Source organism: Papio anubis, chromosome 7 (assembly GCF_008728515.1).
Source record: "Papio anubis isolate 15944 chromosome 7, Panubis1.0, whole genome shotgun sequence".
NCBI lineage: Eukaryota > Metazoa > Chordata > Mammalia > Primates > Cercopithecidae > Papio > Papio anubis.
In genome coordinates, this window is record NC_044982.1 from 102,161,861 (window position 1) to 102,185,945 (window position 24,085).

General features: G+C 42.3%; 2 long non-coding RNA genes across 2 annotated transcripts in view; both read left to right on the forward strand.

Annotated features, from left to right (window-relative positions):
- Window positions 1-9,842, forward strand: part of LOC110743859 — a 71,871-nt gene extending 62,029 nt beyond the window's left edge. The window contains exon 5 of the long non-coding RNA XR_004185417.1: window positions 9,803-9,842. This is a non-coding gene — a long non-coding RNA (uncharacterized LOC110743859). The remainder of the gene's footprint in view (window positions 1-9,802) is intronic.
- A 2-nt stretch (window positions 9,843-9,844) lies between these two features.
- Window positions 9,845-23,715, forward strand: LOC116275958. The gene is made up of 3 exons (XR_004185419.1): window positions 9,845-9,885; window positions 13,310-13,431; window positions 23,398-23,715. It is a non-coding gene; the product is annotated as an uncharacterized LOC116275958 (long non-coding RNA).
- The last annotated feature ends 370 nt before the right edge of the window (window positions 23,716-24,085 follow it).

The following is a 24,085-nucleotide window of genomic DNA, read 5'->3' on the forward strand; positions in this document are numbered from 1 at the left end:
AAAACTGTTTCCTTGATAATCATATTGATAGTCTTTTTGTTCAGAGCCACAAAGGCCAGACCTTGAAAAAGGTATCTCAACCTTCAATCTTTCCCCATTTAAAAAAGCTAGACCAGGTGTCACTACTACTGCTATTTACATCAGATTCTTTCTTATTAAGAGAATGTTTCAAGACCTGACCCGAGGAGACTGAATAGTGGTAAATGAAAACAGAATAGGAAAGATCATAAATGAATGGTGGACGGAGGAGGAGGACATGGCAGACAATGGAAGAAACTGCAAATAAACACTGCACTCCAGCCTGTCGACAGAACAAGACTCTGTCTCAGAGAGACAGAGAGTTTGAAAGAATGAGTTTCAGTATGGAATGATAAAAAAAAAGTTCTGGAGATAATAGTGCAAAACAGTGTGTATGACACTAAATTGTACATTTTAAATGGTTAAATGGTAAATTTAATGTTATGTATATTTTACCACAATAAAAAATAAAGTTAAATTATTAAAATGTGAAAAAATTATAAGTTAACACAGCTTAAGTTAACGTCCAGCAACCTCACGTGTAAAATAAACAGGTAAAATATGAGAGACAACTTTATTACTTTCATTCATTCAAATGAAATGCTTTATTGCCAGAAACATTGTGGTTAGAAGAGATTGGGATAGAAGAGGCAGAGGGGCACATTCAAAATAGTGAAAAGGATATAATTCATACACATACACAAAACATGCACGGTACTTGGAGAAAAAGACATGAGTGATAGAGCATCGTTGTTGTTAAGACTCATATATTTTTCCACGTTTGTAGAAGCTCTGCAGCACACGATAGTGCAGTGGAAAGAGCAAACAGCCCTATACTCAAAAAACTGCTCCAGTCTGTATTAGCGCACCAGTTTCAGGAAAGGGGCTTCACATCACTGAGCCTCAAGGAAAATCAGGTTCATTGTCAGGATTGATTTGGACTCAGATGGGACCTGAAAACCTTTCTGCAGACAGGGCCTCTCTTAGGCCAGGTCCTCCCTGGTCCCTTCTGCCGTGAGCTGTGTGTTCTCTGCCTTTGCTTCTCTCTGGGCCTCTGACCTGGTTGGTCCATTCTGTTCCTCTGCCCTCTCTTTTCTCTGCATCATAGATTCTGACAGCCCAGGGGGGTCAGCATCCTTATTGAGTTTGTATATTGTTCTTCATGCCATCAATTGCCTCATGACTTTTCAAAACCTTTAATTGAGCTAATGAAGTCATTATCTTGAGATTCTTAGTTTAAATGGCCCATACAGGGATCTGATTGGCCTAGCTTATCTTTCCTTTTTTTGTTTTATACATTTATTTCTATTTCCTTGGACATTCCTTACGTAAAGTACATTTTAAGTGCATGACTCATCATACATGCACACATACTCATAATATACATAAACATATTTGTTTTATATATATCACATCTATATATATATGTTAGACTATGAATTTTCTGTCCTTGAAGAATCTGCACACCTTTGGTCTAAATATTTAAATGGAAGGGTGAGGTCGTGTAATACACAATATTGCAACCTAGGTTTGTCCGTCCCTCAGTGGTTTTGAGAGGAACAGTTGCCCTAGAGGTCTATGTAGGCAAGCAAACACAATGATTGACATTTCTAGTATGCTGGTGCATGGTAATTTTTTTTTCAATAACTGCTACTGGTCATGATTATCAATATTGGATTATATTACTACTACTTCCTCTACTCATTATAGCCTTCTGCCTAGATCTTAGCCTAAAGTAACTTTTAAAAAAATGTATTTATTTCAAAGATGGGGTCTTGCTTTGTCACCCAGGTTGGAGTGCAGTAGCGTGATCATAGGTCACTGCAGCCTGGAACTCCTGGGCTCTAGAGATCCTCCTGCTCAGCCTCTCAAGTAGCTAGGACTATAGGCATGTGCCACCGCACCTGGCTATTTTTTTTTTTTTTTTATTTTTTGTAAAGATGGGGTCTCCCTTTATTGCCCAGGCTGGTGTCAAACTCCTGGCTTCAAGTGATCCTCCCACCTCAGCCTCGCAAAGTGCTGGGATTCCAGGAACAAGCCACCACAGCTGGCCTAAAATAGCTTTCCTTATTATTTATAAGTTGAGCTTCTTTGAGACATAAGGAACAGAGATACTCAGTTTATCCTAAATAGATTTTTACAAGTATACTCAAGTAGGATTCCCAGAGTGGAGATTTTATTTTAATTTTATTATTTATTTATTTATTTATTTTTGAGATGGAGTCTCACACTGTCACATGGGGTGGAGTGCAGTGGCGTAATCTCAGCTCACTGCAACCTCTGCCTTCTGGGTCCAAGCGATTCTCCTGCCTCAGCCTCCTGAGTAGCTAGGATTACAGGTGCCCACCACCACACCTGGCTAATGTTTTGTATATTTAGTAGAGATGGGGTTTCACTATGTTGGCCAGGCTGGTCTTGAACTCCTGACCTTGCGGTCCGCCCACCTCATCCTCCCAAAGTGCTGGGATTACAGGCATGAGCCACCAGACCTGGTCTGAGTGGAGATTTTATTGAGGTAAATGCAGTAGTTCTAAAAGTATAACTCCTTCTCTGATGATGCATAGAAATTCTGGTGATTGCCCTGTGGCATCCAATCCTCCAGACTCTGGCTTAAATGACTTGGCAATTTTTTACCTCTATTTCTATTATTAGCACTGCTTTTGTATAGTTATTCTACATGTGTTTCAGACTCAAACTCTTCAACAAAGAAAAATCTAATTGGCTTGTAAAGTCTCCATCCAATCGATGGCATTCCTATTAGAGCTTTCATACCAAGTCACTTCATAGATCAAAGGAATCCCTATAAATTGACTTGCTTCTTTTGGGTTGGGGGTCAAATCCATCGTGTTCAAGGTCGTGATATCATTGAACACAAATAAAATGACCTATTTGTATGGAGTCTCTTAAAAGGAAGTTGTTTACATGGCAGGTATACTAAGCTATTCAAAAGTCACTGTGACTGGCTAGCACCTTGCCTGGCCTGAATGGTTCAAGGTCTCAATAAGTTTCTAGGACCAGAATGAATGGCATTCATTTTGTTCAGAAAAGATTTATGTGGTGAGGATACTGTAAAACGATGTAAAGTCATGGAGATGGAAGTTGGCAATGCAGACTGTGATTAAGTCACCCACAGTAACTTCTTTTCATCTGCAGTGGATAGAAAGGAGAGGATAGACAGAGGCTTACAGACCTAAAGAGAAGAAAGTGACAGGGGCAAAAGGAATAGGGGAGAAACATGAAAGGAATGTGGAGGGAAAAGGTAATGCAAGGAAAGGAGAGGAGATGAAGCAGATATTGATGTTTTCCTTCTCCTATAGGTTAGTGTTCTCCTGCTTTCCCTGATCTAGCCTCTCCTTTTCGCACCTGTAATTCCAGCATTTCCGGAGGCCAAGGCGGGTGGATCACAAGGTCAGGAGATCGAGACCATCCTAGCTAACATGGTGAAACCCCGTCTCTACTAAAAATACAAAAAATTAGCCGGGCATGGTGGCGGGTGCCTGTAGTCCCAGCTACTCGGGAGGCTGAGAGAGGAGAATTGAGAGGCTTGAGCCCAGGAGGCGGAGCTTGCAGTGAGCCAAGATTGCCCCACTGCACTCCAGCCTGGGTGACAGAGCGAGACTCTGTCTAAAAAAAAAGAAGAAGAAAAGAAAAGAAAAAAAACTCCCATCCATGAGAGGAAGCCTGTCAGCACCTATTTGGTGGACAGCTACTTTGCTTACATAAGAACAAGGCTTGAGATAGTAATATGAGCATCTGTGTAATGCATAGAAGTTCTCTACATTCTCTGAGATACAAAGGAGAGTACTGACGTTGGAACAGAAGAAAAATACTTAGGACTGGTGTTATTAATAGAAAAAGCTTCCTGATTATCAGTATCATAATATATTTTCTTGAAGGAACCTAATGCTTCTATGCCCTGTAATTACACACCATGTCTGTAAGGATAGTGGTTCTCAAAGGGTATTCCATGGACCAACAGTATCAGCATGATTTATGAACTTCTAAGATATACAAATTATTAGACTCTACCATATACCTCCCCAATCAATCTCCAGAAGTGGGGCTTATCTCTCTGTTTTAACAAGCCACCCAGGTTATTGTTATTATCATTATTATTAGAGACAAAGTCTCACTCAGTCGCCCAGGCTGGAGTGCAGTGGTGCGATCTCAGCTCACTGCAACCTCCGCCTCCTGGGTTCACATGATTTTCCTGCCTCAGCCTCCCGATTAGCTAGGACTACAGGTGCCTACCACCATGCCCAGCTAAGTTTTATTTTTTAATTTAATTTAAATTTTTTATTTTTAGTAGAGATGGGGTTTCACCATGTTAGCCAGGATAGTCTCAATCTCCTGACCTTGTGATCTACCCTCCTTGGCTTCCCAAAGTGCTGGGATTACAGGTGTGAGCCACCGTGCCCAGCCACCCAGGTAATTTTTATGTGGCCAAAGTTGGACAGACACAGAGTAGCAAAATGTAATGGACATGGAAGCTTTCCATGCACATGGAAACTATCTGCTGCCAAAAAGTGATGTCCAAGTTATCAAGGGAACCTACGAACAATCTTGTGGTATCTTCCCCACCACAGTTCCCTCTCTGCTTCCCGCTTCTGAAAGATTACAAGTTTCAGAGCTGTCATGCCTTTCTCTCCCAAATAGAGAATAAACTGAGAACCTGGACAAACAACATACCTGCTGAGCACCCTCTGCATTCATTATACTTTCCAGGTCATGATTAACAGAGGAATTGACATAGAGCTTTTCAATAGCTAATATTACAACTAACAGGGCTGTACTTCAAAGTAATATGCTGACTATAAACCAAATCAATGAGCTCTGGGCATTCTTGCAATAAAATTGAGCCTTGAAGCATTCTGCTAAGATTACACACCTTTCTACCCTAAATGGGATTGAAAATTCTCTATGTCCTTGCCAATGAGACCATTCATTGTGCCATTAGGATAGCAATGTCCTTTCAGGCAGAACTGTGTGTGGCACTTACCAGCCAATCTATCATGATGCAAACGGTTGTGTGTATGAGCATGTGTGTATGCATCCCTGTGTGTGCACATGTATGTGTGCATGCATACATGTGTATCTGTGAATATGCATGAATAGACATTTTATCTAGGCTTTCCATTTAAAGATTCCTTCATAACTTAAAACTTGTGGGCAAATGAAGTAAAATAGTTGACACGTATTTATGGAGACCGCTTTTATACGTATATATGCTATGAATATTTTATTTTGATGTATTATCTAGAGTAATGGATCCAGGAAGGTGTAATGATATCATGGCCTCATGGGAAAAGTAGAGGATTTTTGTCCAAATCACGTGGCTTAAATCTTGATTCTGTCACTTATTAGCTGTATGACTTAGGGCGGGTTTTTAAACTTATTTAAGCCTCAATTAGGTTGTTCATATAATGCAGAAAATAATATTTAATATGAAGTTTTATAGGGAACATTTTGTCAGATAATGTCCATAAACAAACTGAAATTGGAATATGCTAAATGATGAATGATGTAAAAAAGACATAGCCTTGCTTTCAGGGGATAAATAGTGTATTTGCAGAGATACGACAGTCACATGTGAAGTACTGAATCACAACAAAAGAGATAAACAGCCAAATAGCCAAGCATGAAAGGATATGGTTAATTGCATAATAAATGCTTTCGGCATTCATGGATGGAAGCACAGAGCGAGTAGGAGTTACAGAAGATACTCAGCTCAGGGGTGAGCTGAGATTTGAATTGGTCCTTGAAGGGAGGGAGGAACAGCAGGAAAAGGTGAGGAGGTGATAACAGGCAGGATAAACTTGGGAGATGGGGAATAGGCCACTCTAGCTGAAAAGCTGGTCCTGGGCCCTGTGTATTGAAGACAATCCTGGCAAGGCAGGCAGAGGTGGGCTAAATTGTAGAGGCTTCTGAATGTCAAGCTAATGCATCATAGGGACAACTGAAGGAGACTGTCTTTTCAATTCACTTTAATCTGTCCTAAGCCCACATAATTCAACAGATCTGTTTACCCCTTCTGCCTATTCATCATCTGTTCAAAGTTATCTGGTGTAAGAGAGAGAGACAAGGGATGAGATCACAGATAGACACATCACCACATTACCGATATCCAGCTCCAGCGATTGCATCCCTGCCACCACCATCCCTTGGGCTGGATACCTGGGCTCCTTCTTGCTGCAGTGCCCTGGGTGGGATCATTGTGCATTTTTTGTCTCCTTATTTTTCACACGTTCTCACAGTCAGATTGAATGTCTCCTCCTGGTCATCGTGACCTTCTACCACGGCTCTGATAATAAGCTGATTCATATTTCTCCTAGTTTCCTAAACCAGTTCCCTTACCTAAAGTGTTGCTTCAGACCTTGAGCTTGCACTTGTAATTCTTTTCATTGGTAACTGCTCCCTAGAAATAATGTCATTGCCTCTTTTCCACCTGGATTGTTTCATTATGAGTCTGTTTATTTTGTTATGTATAATGAATGAAAAATAGTATTATGTTTATTTCTTGATCATACTTGATATTCTGTGTCATTTAGTGATATAATTTATAGCATTTAAATTATAGCTACAATTATGAAATGTCAGTTTTCTGCCTTCTGTTTAGTTTTTTAAAACGTTTCTGGGCCAGGAGTGGTGGTTCATGCCTGTAATCCCAACACTTTGGGAGGCCAAGGCAGGTGGATCACCTGAGGTCAGGGGTTCAAGATCACCCTGGCCAACAGGGTGAAACCCTGTCTCTACTAAAAATACAAAAAATTAGCTGGGCATGATGGCACGTGCCTGTCATCCCACCCACTTGGGAGGCTGAGGCAGGAGAATTGCTTGAACCCAGGAGGTGGAGGTTTGAGTGAGTCGAGATTGTGCCGTTGCACTCCAGCCTGGGTGACAGAGTGAGACTTCGTCTCAGAAAAATAATAATAATAACATGTTCCTGGATTTTGTTTTTCATTATGCCTTTTGCTGTATGCAACAACGTAATTTTATTGATGAAGTTTCTCTGTTAATACTATCACTAATAATATTAAGGCATTGCAAAATACTATTTTTGAAATCAACTTTGTTTCATATTTATTAGCCTTTTTTCTTCAAATTTATGATTATAAACTAGTTATATCTTTAAGGATATATCTTCGTCCTCCTACATAAGCCACAATAATGCAACCGAATCAATGAAAGACTGAAAAATTATGAATAAGTCCGTATAGAGTAAGCATTGGTTAGGTTCCTTTTTTATACAGACCTGAGCACCTGCACAGCACAGACTTCAACTCAAGTAGGAAGCAGAGTTCCAGGAGGTGGGATATCTGTGTCATGAAGACCTCACTTTATTCCTTGAACATCTCAAATATCATTACTAGATCAAGTGCTCCTGAAGGATATATGGGAGATGGGACAGTCTGGGGAAATGTGTGCTCTTTATAACTAAGTAAGACTCTGAGTACAAAATGGTGAAATTAGAAGAGGTGGACATGCCACAGGTGCCTTGACATTAAAGCCTTGGCCACAGACAGTTTGAGCCATGCATGCTGTGCTGCCTTCTACTGCATCCTATTCTTGTCCCACTAGACAACTCCAAACCTCATTGAGAGGGAGCAGCGACTCCTCTTAGGGGCCTCCTCCTCATTCTCCCTCCCCAAGCATGGAAATAAAAGAAAATATTGAGTTCTTTCAAGGGAAACTCCAGGCACCTAGTTAGCCTTGAGAAGTAAATGAGCAACTTGATAAGCAAGAAGGTAATAGTAGCTTAAAACAATAACCAAGGAAGTTAGAGTCATGAGATGTTTGGTTCCCTATAGTAACTAAAAATTACATCTTAACATATGTCCCTAAGTTTTTTCAGAAACCTGGACCCCCACCAAATGGATACATTGGCATGTAGACCTCAGACAAGAGGAGACTGAGGACTGAACTCTGACTGCCGTTTTCTGTTCTAAATTTCTTCTTGAGGAGCCTGGAGGAAGTCATATCCACAGGCTGGAACTCACCATTCCTTTCTGTTGACCCCCAAATCATTAGACAAAGCTTTGTCTCCTTAACCAATCACAAATCAGAAAATCTTTGAATCCACTTAGGACCTGCTTCAAAATGTCCCAAATTTTTAGATCAAACCAATGTATAACCACCATATATTGATTGATGACTTTGCCTATAACCTCTGCCTCCCTTCCTTTAAAGACCCTTACCTACAAGCTGCTGGGGAGGTCAGGTCTACGTGTGAGCTGCCCAGTTCTCCTTGCTTGGCACTCTGAAAATAAATGCCCTCCTTTCTCCAATTGCAAAACCTCACAGAGGATGTTTTGCCTTAATGTACCAGGTGAGCAGCTCCCTAGTTTGTTTTGGTAACATCATGTTCACATCCCAACTCAGGCAAAATGAAGGAAAAAAACTATGTCTAAGAGAGTACATTTTAGATAGAGCCAAGAAATCTGGCATAAACCTGGAGCTGTACTTGTCGAGTTCAAATCACAACTCAATCCCAGGCTAGCTGTGTATACTACATCAACACTTTGGCCTCATATATAAAGTCAGAATACTAGAATGAATATACCTACATTATAGGATTGTTATGAAGATTCATGTATTAATGTATGTAAAATGCTGAAACTGTTCCTAGCACTTGGAGAGCATTACATAACCCTTGATAATATTGTCGTTTGTGGTCAGCAGAATTATAAAAATGAAACGAATGAAATCTGCCCTGTGTAATCCCCTTCCCTGCTTTTGATCATGGATAGAGGCCCTGACTATGATGAGATTTCACTCCTGTGATTGTACTAGGTTTTAAGGCAAAGAAGAGATGATCAGGTTGGGTCTAACTTAATCACACTAGCCTATTAAAAGAACAGGGTTTTTCTGGCTAGTAGAAGTAAAAGAGATTCAAAGCATGGGGGAGGGGTGGTGGTTAAACCCACTTCGCTGGCTTCCAGAGATGTCACAGGCCGAGGAATGGGGGCAGACTGTAGGAGCTGAGAACAGCCCCTTTGACAGCTGGCTAGGAAGTGGGGAGCTCAGTGCCTACCACCACAAGGAACTGAATTCAGACAACAGCTTGAGCTTGGAAGCAGATTCTTTCCCTGAGCTTCCAGACAGGAGTCCAGGCTGGCTGACGCTTGGGTTTCAGTTTTGAGGCATCTTGAACAGAGAACCCAGGGAGGTTCCCTGTGCTTTTGACTTACTCATCCTAAGACAGTAACTGGATGTTGTTTGACAGCACTAAATTGGTAGTAATTTGTTTTCCAGCAATGTAAAACTGAGGCACAGGTACTGATATCCTTCCCCCATGAGCCTGCCCTTTACTTCTGAGGCCCATTGTAGAGTGGGCCAAGCAGCCCCTGCCTCCTCCTTCTCCCTTGTCCCATTTCAGCCCCACTGGGACTCCAGACACTGTGGGTGCTTTACAGGCTGGACACATTCTGCCACACCATCTTTCTCATATCATCTGGCCCAAGGTATTACAACACCAATTATAAAACATCGTGAGAGAGCTTGCTGCAGTCACTTCTATTTATAATCTTCCTCTTAACACAAAAACTGCTCTCTGCAACAGGCACCAGATTGGTGTCCTTGAAGGCTATGGTTTTTTCTTCATTCATATAAGAGTTTTTCCTTAGGTAGTAAGGTGTGTGTGTGTGTGGCAACAGGGAGTGGGCAGCTAAGCAGCTAGTCATTGACAAGCCCTAGAGATTTCAGTGTTAATTCATTCTCCCATGCTGGGCCCTGTTTTTCCTTACATTAATTAATGTCATGTGTTTCTGGTCTTTTCATCTTGTAGCCACTTCAGATCAGAAAAAAGCAAAGCAAAGCAAAACAAAACAAAACAAAAGAACTATTCAGAAAAAGAGAAGCACGGCTCAGGTAAGCTGTCTTTCTGGAATATCATTGACTTATGTCAAACTACAGGAAAATCCATTTCAACAGAGACAGGAAAAGGTAGAGGACCAAGGTCCATTTCTCCTGTTGCTCTGTGCTGAGTGCCCTTGTTGAAGTGGCCACTCACTTATAGCATTAATTTTTAGGTTGAAGTTAAGTGAAGCTGAGGAGCAGTAACAGTTTAGGATTTAGAGAGTATAGATCCTTTCCTAATAAAGTAAACTGAGTATCACTTGAAACTAGCTGATGCTGATGTGGTGCATTACAGATCTCTGAGCGTAAGTCTGCAAGGTATCCCTAGCGTTCCTATGCCTCAGCCTTCAAAGTAGTACTCTGACAAAAATAGAGTCACCAGGGGAACACGCGATATTGTTCAGAACACGCATGGGCACGACAGACAGACACGCAGGAAGAACCATTTCCTGAGTCAGAGCAGACACCTTAAGGGAAATCCTGCTGATCCCAATCCAGACCTGATTTTGTTGGGGACATATTTCTTTATGATGTTTACTTAACCTCTGTTTGAAATTCATGTTGTTCATCTTTAAAAATGCTGCTCTGAGCATTTGCTAGGGGAAGCTTATAGTGCGCTTCACGTATTTCCCGTACACATCCCCAACTACCACCATCAACCCATTGGAAGATTTCTTTAAAAGGTCACAAAACATTTTTGTCTAGAAATGTGGAAAAGGAAGCTGAGCAAAATTAAGATTAATAGGTACGTGGGGGAGAAAATAGGTCTTGACTAAGTCTGAAAATAAGACTCTGAAAATTACAGATCTATTTTCTTTTTCTTTTTTTTTTTTTTGAGACTGGGTCTCCCTCTGTGGCCCAGGCTGGAGTGCAGTGGTGTGATACAGATCCATTTCTAATTGACTTTGAAGAAGAAAGTATGAAGGCAAGTTTGCCTCAAGGGAAAAACGAAGGGAAGAGATGTCCACTGCCACTGAGGAACATTTCGTTTTCAGTGGTATTACACTATGAGGAGAAAGGGAAGAGGATGCAAGCTCAGTTCAAACCCAATTGCAGCCTCTGCACTAACCACTTACTTCGCACAAGCTGCTAAATATCTCCCAGACTTTGTTTCTTTGTCTGTAAAATGGATATGATAATAGTTATTTACCTCAAAGGGGTTTTGTGAATAGTAAACCTTCAGCCCAAGGACTGGTTCATGGTCAGTGTTTATGGCAAGTTGATTATTATCATTACCATCATGTTCATGAAGTATCTAAATAAAGGAATATGTAATTTCCTAGAAATGAATTTTGCAGATATCCTGCTTCTGCTGAATTCTCTTTGGTGGCTTCTCCCCCTGCTTTTATCCCAAATGAACAATTGAACTGGTGGCTTCTCCCCATGCTTTTATCCCAAATTAATAATTGAACCTTTCATTTACTCAAAATATAATGAGAACCCAGCTACTTGGGAATAGTAGACTTTTACTAGGGATTTGAGGGTCTAGGGATGGAGTGAAATGAGATCCCACAGAGCAGAAAACAACTTAAAATTCAATCCTAGACATCACTTTTTTATGAGTCAGGACTTCTCAGAGGCCCTCTTTGCTCCCCTGCCTTGAGCCATGCTGGGAAGTCCTCATCCTCTCTCTTCTCTCTTCTTCTCTCCCAGTGCACACCCCGGCCCCACTCCCTGAATCTTTGGTACCATTTAATGCACAGCAGAGCAGCTTTTCTTCCCTCACCCCAATAATGGTTGCTCACATTTGTATATCCCCAAATTCAAGAAACTGCCTCACCAAAGGAAGTCTCCATCTGCTTTGAATCTCTACCCTTCACAATGACAAGGCCTGGAACAAAGTTGTAGAGGTGATCTGTGTTTGTTTACTTGCCCTGTGGCTGCTACTAGGTGACTGCTCTCTGTCTCCTTGCATGTTGCATGTAACTGTACAGTGGCCGGAACATTCAATGTGCTCAGTAATAATGAGCTCCCTTCCCCACCCCTCTTGCACACATTCTCCCCTAAACGACCAGACTTGAAAGTCATTTTGATTGAAATCCTGAGTGTGTGCAAAGAGGCCAAGAGGAAGCTGGGTCCCAAATGCTGAGAGACAAGGTCGATGAGGGCAGCTGGCCCAGGCCCAGGCAGAGGCCAGGGACAGGAGAGGGACTGTGAAAGAACTCTCTCTCTCAACAACCAACAAAGAGTCAGTGAGGAGTGGGCGGGCCAACTGCACAGCGGGGAGGAAATGGGCCTGAGAGAGCAGCCACGCCTCTGCCCCATCTTCTGTATCTTCTCCCAGGGTGGCATCAAACTCCCCCTTCCAAGAGCACTTTAAACACCAGTGCAGCACCTAGCAGGCCAAAGCACGCAAATGAAAACGAATTAGATTCTTCCCTGCCCCACCCCAGCCCCAACTTTGCTGACTCAATTCATTCCCCCTCCTTTAGGTCTTCCTGTTTATGTTGTCACTTTGTTTTATTATTTATTTTTAGCCCTGATTTCAGAAGCTTTTATTCTGCTGGGCATTGGCAGGGTATCAACGGCACTGCTCTGCTCTCTGCTCTGAAAAGATCATTGTGCAGGCCTGGCCTCAGTCCCTGCAGAGACAGAACACTAGTGTGAGCCACCTCACGCTGCCTCTTCACCAGCCTGGCCAGCCCTGGGCCTGCTGGTGTTCTCTGCAGGCCCCGCCAGCACAGCATTCATGTTCATGAATATTAGAAATAGAAGTGAGCTTAGATTTCGTGTGGTCCAGCCCTTCACCCTCCAATGAAGAAACTGAGACCCAGAGGAAACAGTCAGCCCAAAGCCATACATTGAAGTAACAGAGCCAGAGCCTAAACCTAAATGGACTCTCAACTTCCGTTATAATGTTCTGTTCCATATGCTAGGGAATCACTTAAAGAACAAAATCATCATTTCCTGAAATTCACAATATGTGAAGACCAGAGTGCCTGATCCATTTTTATTATTTACATATTTTTTCTGGACTCTGAATATACTTACATTCACACACACACACACACATATACACAAAGTCTAGGATATCAATAGGAGCTCCTCTCATCGTTCCCACAGGTTCTTCTCTTTGTTATTGTCCTTCTTTAAAAAATTAAAAAAAAAAAAATTGCTGTGAGCCGGTAGCAGCAACCTGGTGCGGCTTGCCTCCTTGGACAGGCTGCAATAGCAATGAAGCAAGGGACATGCTTCAGTTCCCAGGACAATGGTCTCTTTGACTGGGAATATACCAAACCAGAATTACAAGTGTGCAAGAATAAACAAGGCTGGAGTCAATCTAAAGTTGTTTTACACTCTGTTTTATTAAAGTCAATGCATTTCCGTTCCTATGTGCCCAGCTTAGGCTTGCTTAATTATAGACACCCGGGGTGAATGCTAATGTAGAGAGGACAGTCGGTGATTGGAAAACAAGGCCCTTTTCTGACCTCTACAGGCCATTTGGAGGAAACAAGAAACTGCTTCTGGAAAATTACCGACCAGGAGGCACCGCAAACAGGGGGCTGACGGAGGTTTCTCCTGGACGCTTCTTTAAAGCTCTGAGTTGGCTGGACTCAGGTATGTCCTGCTTTCCTGCAGCTCTGCTCTCCATGTGTAAGAGGTTACTGAGGCAACGGGTAGGAGGTCATTCTCAGGAGACCTTTGTAACGGAAATTAAGATCTCAATCATTCAACACATATTTACAGAAGTCCCACCACATCTTGGGCACGATGCTAGGACCTTAGGATGTATCAGTGAGCAAAATTGTCCTTGTTCTCCAAGATATTACAGTCTTGGTGTGGTGGGGCAGGGAGGGGGGTGGTGGAGAAGGGACAGCAGAGTCCACAGGCAATGCCATACAACAAAAGCTGTGACTGGGTTTCTCCAAGACGACTGTAGGAACTCAGAATCAGATCATGGGAGACTTCTTGGAGGAGGCTACACTTAAGAACATAATGGATAGAATTAGGCACATGGATAGAAGAAGAGGGAACAGAAGAGTAAAGTGCTTTCTGAGAATTGAAAGTAAGTTTTTATGACTTTAACAAGGGCTGGTGTCAAGAGAAGAGACCAGAAAATTACATAGTGGCTGGATTTGAAAGGCCTCAAGCACTAGGTCCTATTTGCATTTTATCCTTAAGACCATGAGAGGTCACTGACAAGTTATAAGCAGTGAAAGTAGAAGCCGGTTTTCCTTCTCAATACCATCAGGCTGCGCAGGGATGAAAGGGTTGGAAAGGAGTCACAACCAAAGGTGAGAAGAGTAGTCAGAAAAATTCCTGAAGTCCAGGTGAGAAATGGCCCAAGAAGAGAGAGAAGAAAGAACAGTGTTGTTGAGTGTGAGTCTTAGCTTTGGTTTGAGTCCAAAGCTAAGAATCAGACTCGCTAACATTGCAAATTCATCCATTTAGTGAAGATCTGAGTGCCTGCCTCGGCTAGACAGTGAGCTATGCATCTGGCAAACAAAGAAATCAAACAACACAGGTTTACTATTGGCATGATCAAATTTAGGAATTTGAAAGTAGAGATTTTGTTGGAAGGAGATTTTGACTTTAAACCTGTTGAGTTTGAAGAGAAGCAGGATATTATACAGAGATGTCCAGTATGAGTTACTTATATTTCAGTCAAGGACTTATAAGAACAACACACTTTCCTAGAGATGGAGAGTTGCTCCATAACCTCTCAGAGGGCCCTCAGGGGTCTTTGAAGAAAGATGCTTTTCCTTGGAGAGCAGGTTTAAGAGTCCAATTGCCTGAGTTAAGGTTGTGATCTGGTACTTACTACCTGTATCATCTCAGGCTAGCCCTTACATTCTTAATGCCCTCATTTATAAAGTGAGCATAACAACAGAGTTTAGCTCATCGGACTGAAGTTTTATGCTTAAACATGATGACACCTGTGATGGTCTTAGACTGTTATACATACTAAGTGTTGCTAATTACCACATTAGCTGTAACTGTGTTATGGTTCATGTTCACCTCCTCTGGGGAAGTGGAAGGAGCATGAGTTGGGAAGTCAGATTTCCCTGGGAACAGATTCCAGCTCTGTCATTTACTCAGCGTGTCTCTTTAAGTATGGGTGCACTTCATTTTAAAAATGACAATCATAATGTCCATTTATCCCACAGAGCTGGTACTGAGAGTGAAATGAGTCACTATGTGATTGTCTGAGCAGAGTAGAAACATAGGCAGATTTCTCCTCTTCTAATACCTCCCAAAATAACTTCCTCTTCATACTGAAGTGTGGATAGGGTGTGGTTGATAGTCTACCCCAGGACATTCATTCATTTAACCCCATACCCTGGACGTTTGCATGGCAGACCTGTTGGCCTCTCTGCTTCCTCTCCCGTCCCACAGCCAGTAGAGACAACGGAACTCAATGCCATGTCTTGCCCCACCCTTCAAGACCAGGGCCACACTCACTTTAACTGAATAGCTCCAAATAATTGTGCTTAAGTGTTATTTATTTTGCCAGGAGTTGGTCATAATACTTGTCTGGTACTAAGAAATTATTTTAACCCCATAAGAGCCTAGAGACTATAAAAGATCATCGAGATCCCCCCATGGAGAATCATCTTTGCTTCAGCCTTTTATTTATTTATTTTCAGACAGAGTCCAGGGTCTCACACTGTCACCTAGGTGGGAGTGCAGTGGTGCGATCACGACTCACTGTAGCTTCAACCTTCCAGGTTCAGGTGATCCTCCCACCTCAGCCTCCCTAGTAGCTGGGACTACAGGCATGCACCATCATGGCTGACTATTTTTTTTCTTTATTTTTGTAGATTCAGGGTCTAACTATGTTGTCCAGGCTGGTCTCAAACTCCTGGGCTCAAGGGATCCTCCCAGCATGGCCTCTCCAAATTCTGGGATTACAGTTGTGAGCCACCACACCTTGCCTGCTTCAGCCTTGTAAACAGTCAGTGCTCTCCTCTGTTAAGCTACTTGTCATAAGACCTAAATGTGGCTCATTCGGTAATTCTCTCATAGTCTGTATTCTCTACCAATGATACTGAACCCATTTTACTTTGCACTGGAACTGACCCAGAATATATACACACTTCAAGTTCAGTTTATGTCACGTGCTGATGAGAGGTGAGTCCCATCTTCTACCCAAAAGGCCTTCATCTCGACTTCTGTCTGACCGTAGAGCCTAAAATCATCAACTAGCTACCCCTCACGTGTCATGTGTCTGAGAATCAACCTTCCCTCACTCATTGTTATGCTTAAAGCCCTGTGCCGTGTGTGTGTGTGTGTGTGTGTGTGTGTGTGTGTGTGTGTGGTGGGGAACTCAAGCTCAGTTTCAGCTCCATTATGTTGAATTGTGTGTGTGTAATAGATGATTTTAAGTTATACGCAATTGTATCTTTTTATTATTAGGCACTGAAAGGTTGTATATTAATCCATTTTTATCTCAAAATTCCCTTTTACCACTTTCTTTTTTCTTTTCTAAAGAACACTTTTTATCAAACATTGGTAGCATGAAGCCAAACTGCAACACAAACAAAAGAGGACATCTGTTGGGAAGACAGCAGCAGGCTCCAGAGCTGATGAATTATTTTTGCCCAGAAAACCCCTCCTGGTGAGCACCAGGCTACTATGCATGTCTTTCCAAGACTAGAGCGTTTGGGGAGCTGGGGTGAGCTGTACCAGCAGGGCAAAACAAATCCATCATTTTAATGCGAATCCAAATGCTGAGATCCACCATGAGGGTCATTCTTCTGAGGCCCTAACAAGGATGACTTATGTCAGGCATTTCCTGGGAGCCCCTTCTCTTGGCATAGGGCAGAGGCTCCCTTTGGAATATGAAATCAACTCTACAGCACCATTTTCCAGGCTCATAAATGGAAGGGTGTAATATGACCTTCCTTGTGTTGGCAACCCTCAAGATGAGCTTGTAACTTAGGGAGCAGGTTAATTTCAAATGTTCTTGGTGGCTCTGAATCCTCTTTCTGGAAGGAGACTGAAGTCAATGGATGGAATTCTTGGATGCTGATTCTTATTGATGGGATTGCAAGGAGGGCCCAGGCAACCAAGTTAGCATGATACCTATGGAGCTGCACAGCCGGTTCTCACCAACGGGAGCATAGGAGCCAGAGCACCTGGGTAAATATGGCAGCTCCGGGGAACCCTTGGAGATGCCACCCCTCCATTATCACCACTCTATTTAAACATTTGCACAACACAGGTTAGGACAAGAACACTCTGCCCCTTGTTAAGCTCGCCTCACACTCGGAAGTCTTCCATGGCAACCACCAGCTTGAGAGGCCAGGCTGCACTTGTGCTAAATGTCCTTTTAGTGAAACCAGTTTCCCTTTCTATAACACAAACTCTTCTTTGAGATGGAAAATGGAGGGATTTAAGGAAAATAAGTGAGGTTTTATTGAGACATTGGATGTCCAGGTTTGAAGCTGAGGGGAAGACACATTTTTGAACACCTGCAATGTGTTAAGAACTATGTTAGGTACAGGGACAGATGCCAAGATAATAGTAGGTTTGTGCACTTTAGAGCTCACTATTCAATGGTGAATGGGGGTGTGGGTGTAAAAAGTATATATATCAAGTTAAAAATAAGCATAGTATAAAAGAGATATATAAACAGTGCAATAGGGGCATGGAAGAGAGATTATATATAACTTGGCATTGGGTGATGAGGACAAGTTTTACAGAAGAAAGATGATATTTGAACTGGGTTTTGGTATTCACAAATGAGGGAATGGGAGATTCTTATCAGAGGCAGAGGAAAAATATGAAAATGTTAGAAAAATCAAAGAGGACATTTAGGGAGCTATGTGGCATAAGAAGTGCACATGCATAAGTGTGGCTTAAGAACACACACATGCATAAATGCGATGAGAGAAAATGAGGGTATGCTCAGTGGCAAATCAAAGAGAATAAAGAGTGGCAGAACCTGAGGCTGTCAAGGAGATTGGGGCCAGACTATAAGGGGATCTGTTGAGACATTTAGACTTCCTTCTAAAGGAAATGTGGAGCCACAAAGCCTCTTATCAGAGGAAAGTGTTATGAACGGTCAGTAGTTTCCACCCTTGGGAGCTCATGGGTGGCAAGTCTTGGGCTTCTATTCTAACAGTGGAACTATCCTAAAGGTGAAATCAGAGAGCTCCCAACCTTTGCCCATCAAAGTTTCACTGGGCTGTCCCAGGAAGCTGCAGGCCCCCACAGCCCCTTAGCCCCAGTTCCAGTCCTGCATGCAGAGCACCGGATGACAGCTGGTACAGGACAGTATGCACTTGGCCTGGCCCCAACATCGCCTCTCTGGACTGTCCTCTCCTCTGCACATTTTGGACCACATTTGCTTCGCATTATGGCCTACAACTCCTTGGAATTCTTGGGTCATCTTAGTTTGGCTCTGAGTTTGGTAGAACACGTTTTTTTCCGAACAATTCACTGAAGTGGTCCAGCCAGCAAAAAAAAGTCCTGGCTTGACTGGAGGAATGGCTCTTATAACTATTGAGAGTTAACTCTCAAGTAAGTACTCTCTAACTCTGGATGGAAGACTGGTGAGATGTGACACAGAACAGCCTTCAGTCCTAGCAGGAAGGGAGAGAGGTCTGCTCCCAAGTCCCCTCTTCCCTCCAGTCAATTGCCTTCCCAACTCACTGGCACCTGGGCTTAGGTGCTCAGGACATTCACCTGGGCCCCCAACATCACTAGGTGTTAGGTACACCTCTCCTTGTTCTCCTTCTGCTTCCTGATGTACCTCTGATTTCTAGGAAACCTTCCAAACTGGCTATCATGTAGGCCACCAACATTCAACATGTCCCCAAACTGCAATTATTATCTTTCACCTGAATGCAAATCTTCTGCTCTTCAAATATAGTAATTTCACACCTGGGGCACTCCTCAAACTACTGAACAACCAGCATAGCGGGAGCACCAAACCCTCAGCCATAAACAAGGGAGCAGTGGTGCTGGTACAGACATGCTGATATCAGTCACTGGCATGCCTCTGCTGAAAGCTCTTTAAGTCTCCCCCATTACATTCAGAATTAAGTTCAGCCTCTTCATCAAGGAATGCCAAATGCTGCTTTATCTGACTGCTATCTTTTTCCATTTCATCTCTTGTCACTCTCCTCCTTTCCTCACATACAAACACATCTTTTAAACCAGTCACACTGAACATTTTATTTCAAGCTCTAACTCTACCACAGAGCCTTTGCACAAAATCTTTCCACTCCTTCGCATGTCTTTTCTCCCTCTGTACCTGAAAACTCCTGCATATTCTTCAAGAATCACCCAAATTATGACCTTCTTTTGGTAGACTTTTACCACAACTGCCACCCCCATTAGATTAGGTGTTTTTGTAATATTCTTTGCATAGTTCCATAATGGCATGGGCCACACTGCATTAAATTAGAATGTTTATTGTTCTTCTTTCCCTGGTTACTGAGGGCACAAAATGGGTCTTTCTTATCTGCATCCATAGAGGTTAGTTAAGTGCATGATCCATAGTTGGTGGTTAAATATACATTTGTTACATAGATGGATCAACAAATACTTCATGTTCCTGACTTTTTCTGAACATGCCACACAAAAACTTATCTGTCACAGTCACGTTTTTTCAGAAACATGCTGGATGACCAGAAGCTAACCCCCAAAATTAATTTGGGCTGAAATAATAATTAATAAGCTAGCATCATTCCCACCTCTCTCAGCAATTACATTTCAATGTTATCTTCTTGAATCCTCAAAGCAAAGAAAAATCAGCACGATTATGCTAGCCTTTATTTAAGAGTGGAAAGATTAAATATGGGAGGAGTTAAGAGATATATAGTGTTTGGGTTTCACTTTCAGTGTCTTTGCTAATATTCTTCAAATTTCTTACACATGTTACAGAAACATACATGTCTTAATATGAAGAATGGATGTACAATTTCTGAACTACAGCACGGAAATTTGGAAAAGAGTTAAAAAAATAAGAGACTATTAATAACACTGTCAACTCCCAAAATCATGACACAGATGCCTTTCTTCTATTCCTTGGAGTTAATCTAGTTTTGTTCTGTGGCTTTCTGCTGGTCAGGAGGTGTGTGCTATAAGTTTCATCTGAGATTATTCTAATATATCCAAAACTCCCTTGGTGGTATTTGGAACATCAGGAGAAGTCTTTTGGCAGATATATAATCCCCCAATAGGTATTATCATCTTTTCCCTTAGTATTCAGACTTTTACTTCAAAGTTCAAATTTTAGCTGGGCCCACCTCAAATAAAGACTATGTTTTCTAAACTCTCTTGCAGCTACCTATGGTTATAGGCCCATTTTTTTTCCAGCTGATGGGATTAAGAAGAAATATTATATATTGCTTTTGGAAAGATAGAAAACAGGCGTTTCTTTTTGTGTTCTTCTTGCTACTGTCTGGGATGCAGATGCAATGACTGATGCTTCAGCAGCCATTCTAGACCAAGAGTAGAAGCAACACACAGTAGACCCAGACAACTGCAGAAGCCAGGTCTCTGACACCATGCAGCCATGACACTAGGACTGGTCTTCCAGTGTGTAAAATTCCACAGGAAAGAGAACTAGACTTATGCCTTATGAAAGCTGCTACTATGATACGTTGTCCATCTCTTGCAGCTAAACCTAATCCTAACTAAATACATATGACATCTAAAACAGCCTAAATTTGACCTAGCATATTCTATCTCCCTTCTTATCCTTTCTTCGCAGGCCTTGTACACTTCATTATTCAAATAACTAAGTTGCTTCCTTCTGAATGCTGAAAGGCCTTGCTCCATTTTCATCTGTTTTAAGTCAGTCCAACCTCCTAGATTCTGCTCCTGTGTAATCTCCTTCCCAGCTCCCTTCCAGTAAGAGGGCATATTTCCTACCATGTGACTCCAGAGAATTCTGGATTCTGGGTTTGTTGTTGTTGTTGTTGTTGTTTGAGACAGAGTCTTGCTCTGTCACCCAGGCTGGAATGCAGTGGTGCGATCTTGGCTCACTGCAACCTCCACCTCCCAGGTTCAAGCGATTCTCCTGTCTTAGCCTCCCAAGTAGCTGCGATTACAGGTGTGTGCCACCATACCTGGCTAATTTTTGTAGAGATGGGGCTTAGTAGAGATGGGTTTCACCATGTTGTTCAGGCTGGTGAGAATTTTTTTTTAACTGTCAGGATTCTTACATAGAATGTTCTGTTGAGTTATGAAGAAAAATAAGCCGATGTTGTTGTGTACCAAATGCTAAGCTATACTTTTATAGATTATCTCATTTCATCCTACAATAACTTTATGATATAGATATGCTTATCCACATTTTATATACAAGAAAACTGAAGTTTGGGAAAATTTAATTACTTGCCTAAGTTGTCATAACAAGCAACTGCCAGATCTAGCATATGAACCATATCTGTCTGATTCTGAAATGGATAAATTTTCCAGTAGGTCTTGCTACTTCCTAGCATTATGTTTGGTGGTCTGAATACATATGATCTTAAAATCTGTGAAGATCAGTGACCATGTCTTATTTCTTAGAGTCTAGTGCAGCTTCTGGCCTGTACCACATATGTAAAATATATGCTGCTTGAGAAGATCACAGATGAAGCCTGCAATTACTTGGACGCACAGTTTTTCATGTTCGAGCACCCAGCACCTGAAAACCCTGCCAAGATCCCCAGAGTCTCAGTGGCTTGTTCTGGGGAGCTCAAATGCTATGGTGGGGAGATAACAGTGGAAGATAATACTCATATATGGAACAACTTAAATAACCACTTAGAATTCTGACTGAGAAGCCAAGAAGAAGCCCAACTCCTCTACTTCCAGCTTGCTCCAGTTCAAGCACAGGAATGGAGAATAACTCAGAGCAATCTTGAAAGGATCCATAGTAATCTTGAGGCTACCCATGAGTCCCATTCTAAGTACAATGGCAGCTTGCATAGGCCTCAGGGGTGACCTAACTCTACATATAAAATGTTATAAAGTGGCTAGTTTCTATGCATAAGGAAACTAAAAATCTGGAAATGGGGTTGCTGAGCTCACATAGGCTGGCTTTTTTCTCTGACATATACACTCTGTGTGTCTGATGATGAAGCAGCAGTAGCATAGCTGCTAGTCCAATCCAATGGTTGGAGACACAGAACTTGCTGTGAACCTCGGGCCTATGGGATGGCTTCTCCTTCCTGCCCTGGTGTCTCCTCTTCTTCCTCTCCCTCATCCTTTTTCGAGGCGCACTCCTGGATCCTCCAGTCCAGCTCAGACAAGCTCCCTTCCTGGTCTGAGCTGCTGTCTGTACTGTAATCAATCTCCTCCATGCAGGCAGGTTCGTCCTCCAGTTCTGAAGGGGTGCTGCCACTGCTGCTGCTGCACCTGCCATTGGGTCCCAGGAAATATGGAGAAGAAAGGAAGAAGAGGAAGGTAGACAGGGAAAATGTACAAAGGGAAAGGGAAATAGAAGGAGGAAGATGGGGAAGAGGAGAGAGAAATGAAAAGAGAATTTAGCCAAAAAAAGGAACACATTCACTTGGTTGGAACAGGAGAGTGGAGAGTGGAAGTTTCCTGCTCTGAGTTTTAATCTCAGGTCACTGCTCCTTTAAATGTGTCATATGCACACTCCCCTGTGTCCTCAACCTTGAGGCTGGGGGGAAAGTTGTATACAATTTGCAGGCTTCTTTCTTCCTTTGCCAGCAGAGTCTGCATTTCTTAGCCCTATTTCCAATGAGAAGATGTGCACAGCCTCACATATTTAGAATTTTTCAAAGTAGTTTAGGCTTTAAGTGAACAATCAGAGAAGGCCATCATTGAGTGTCTGAGAATGCCATGTCATTTTCTTCCAAGAAAGAGTGGGACTGGAATGCAGGTAGACAGAACTCAAAGCCCTCATGTTTCCCACTCCAATAAACAGCACTATGAGTCACATTGCATGATTCTCCTTCATCATGATGAATGATTTATAGGAGCTGGAAAATTAATCCAGGTTGAAATTAACACATGAGAGAGTAAGTGGGCAAACAGCATTCTGCTTCTACAGTGTTTGTGCTTTCTCACTTATGCCCTCTCTCCAGTTTATTAACAAATGGAAGATCAACAGGGGTTGACCAGCAAGAGACAGAAGAGGACAGTAGGAATGAACAATAACAAAAACTTTACTGCATATTGTGAGCAGGGGAAGTTTCCTCCCAAGGAGCTGTATGTCTCCCTCATTTGCATGAGGCACCTTCGTTCCTGAAGACTTTCTAATCACTCCCTACTTAGGACTTAACCAATTAGGATTAGCAGCGTGCTGGGTTTCTACTCTGTGATTTATAGAAGGCAAGCACTTCATAAATCAGGCAGAGCTGTTCATCCACCTGCCTTGCCATAAACAATGAAAATGGGTAATCAGCGGCATGGTTACATGTTAGCTCGGGAAATGAATCAAAGACCAGTGTCTTAATTGTCTGCTGACTGATGTGAGCTGGTTCTGTGCTCTCCAGGCTGCGGTACCCGGAACTGAAGGTCTGGTGGGACATTGCCTGAATGGAGAGGAAGGGGAAGAGATATGAAACTTGTTTCTACAGCACCACAACATTAAATTGTTATCATATTTTACAGGCTGACTTGTGGGTAATAAAATAGCTGAGTAAAGGAAGGCAAGAGCTGCCCCAGCTGCAACACAGGCTCAAGTCATCAAGAACCCTGGGAGCCTGTGCCTCACCTGCCATCATGCTAGGTATGGAGGTGTCAGTGTCATGCAATGTCAAGAGCCTGTGTTTAAATATTGGCTGTGGGACTTTGGAAAAACTGCTTAATCTCATAGAATGTAAATAATAATACCTCAATAGTTGCATTGAATACTAAATGAGAAAACACATGGATGTTGTCTAGTAGAGTATTCTGTGAAATAAAGACAATCACCACATTTTAATTCTATTGCTCTGCTGTCAATTCTGAAGAACATGGTGAAACATGGTGTGGAAGGAGAGCATGCATGTAGATTTGTTGCTTCACACCTGGGTTACCGCAATAACTACTGCAAAACCAGCCAAATTGGCACCACTAATAATTTATCTAAAACATCATTTTTATTATGCCACTTTCAAACTGTAGAACTCGCAATGATGCTCCCTTGCCTATTAGTGCAATGTGAGTATTGATGAACAGGGCTTTCCTACAGTGTCCACTGTAGGAACAGTGTAGGAACAACAAGGCCAATCTTGCTTAAGTAAGGTCCTGCCTTACATCCTGCACAGTTGGCTCTAGTCACTCACGAACTTGCAGTTCTCCTGCTCATCAAGTTGTC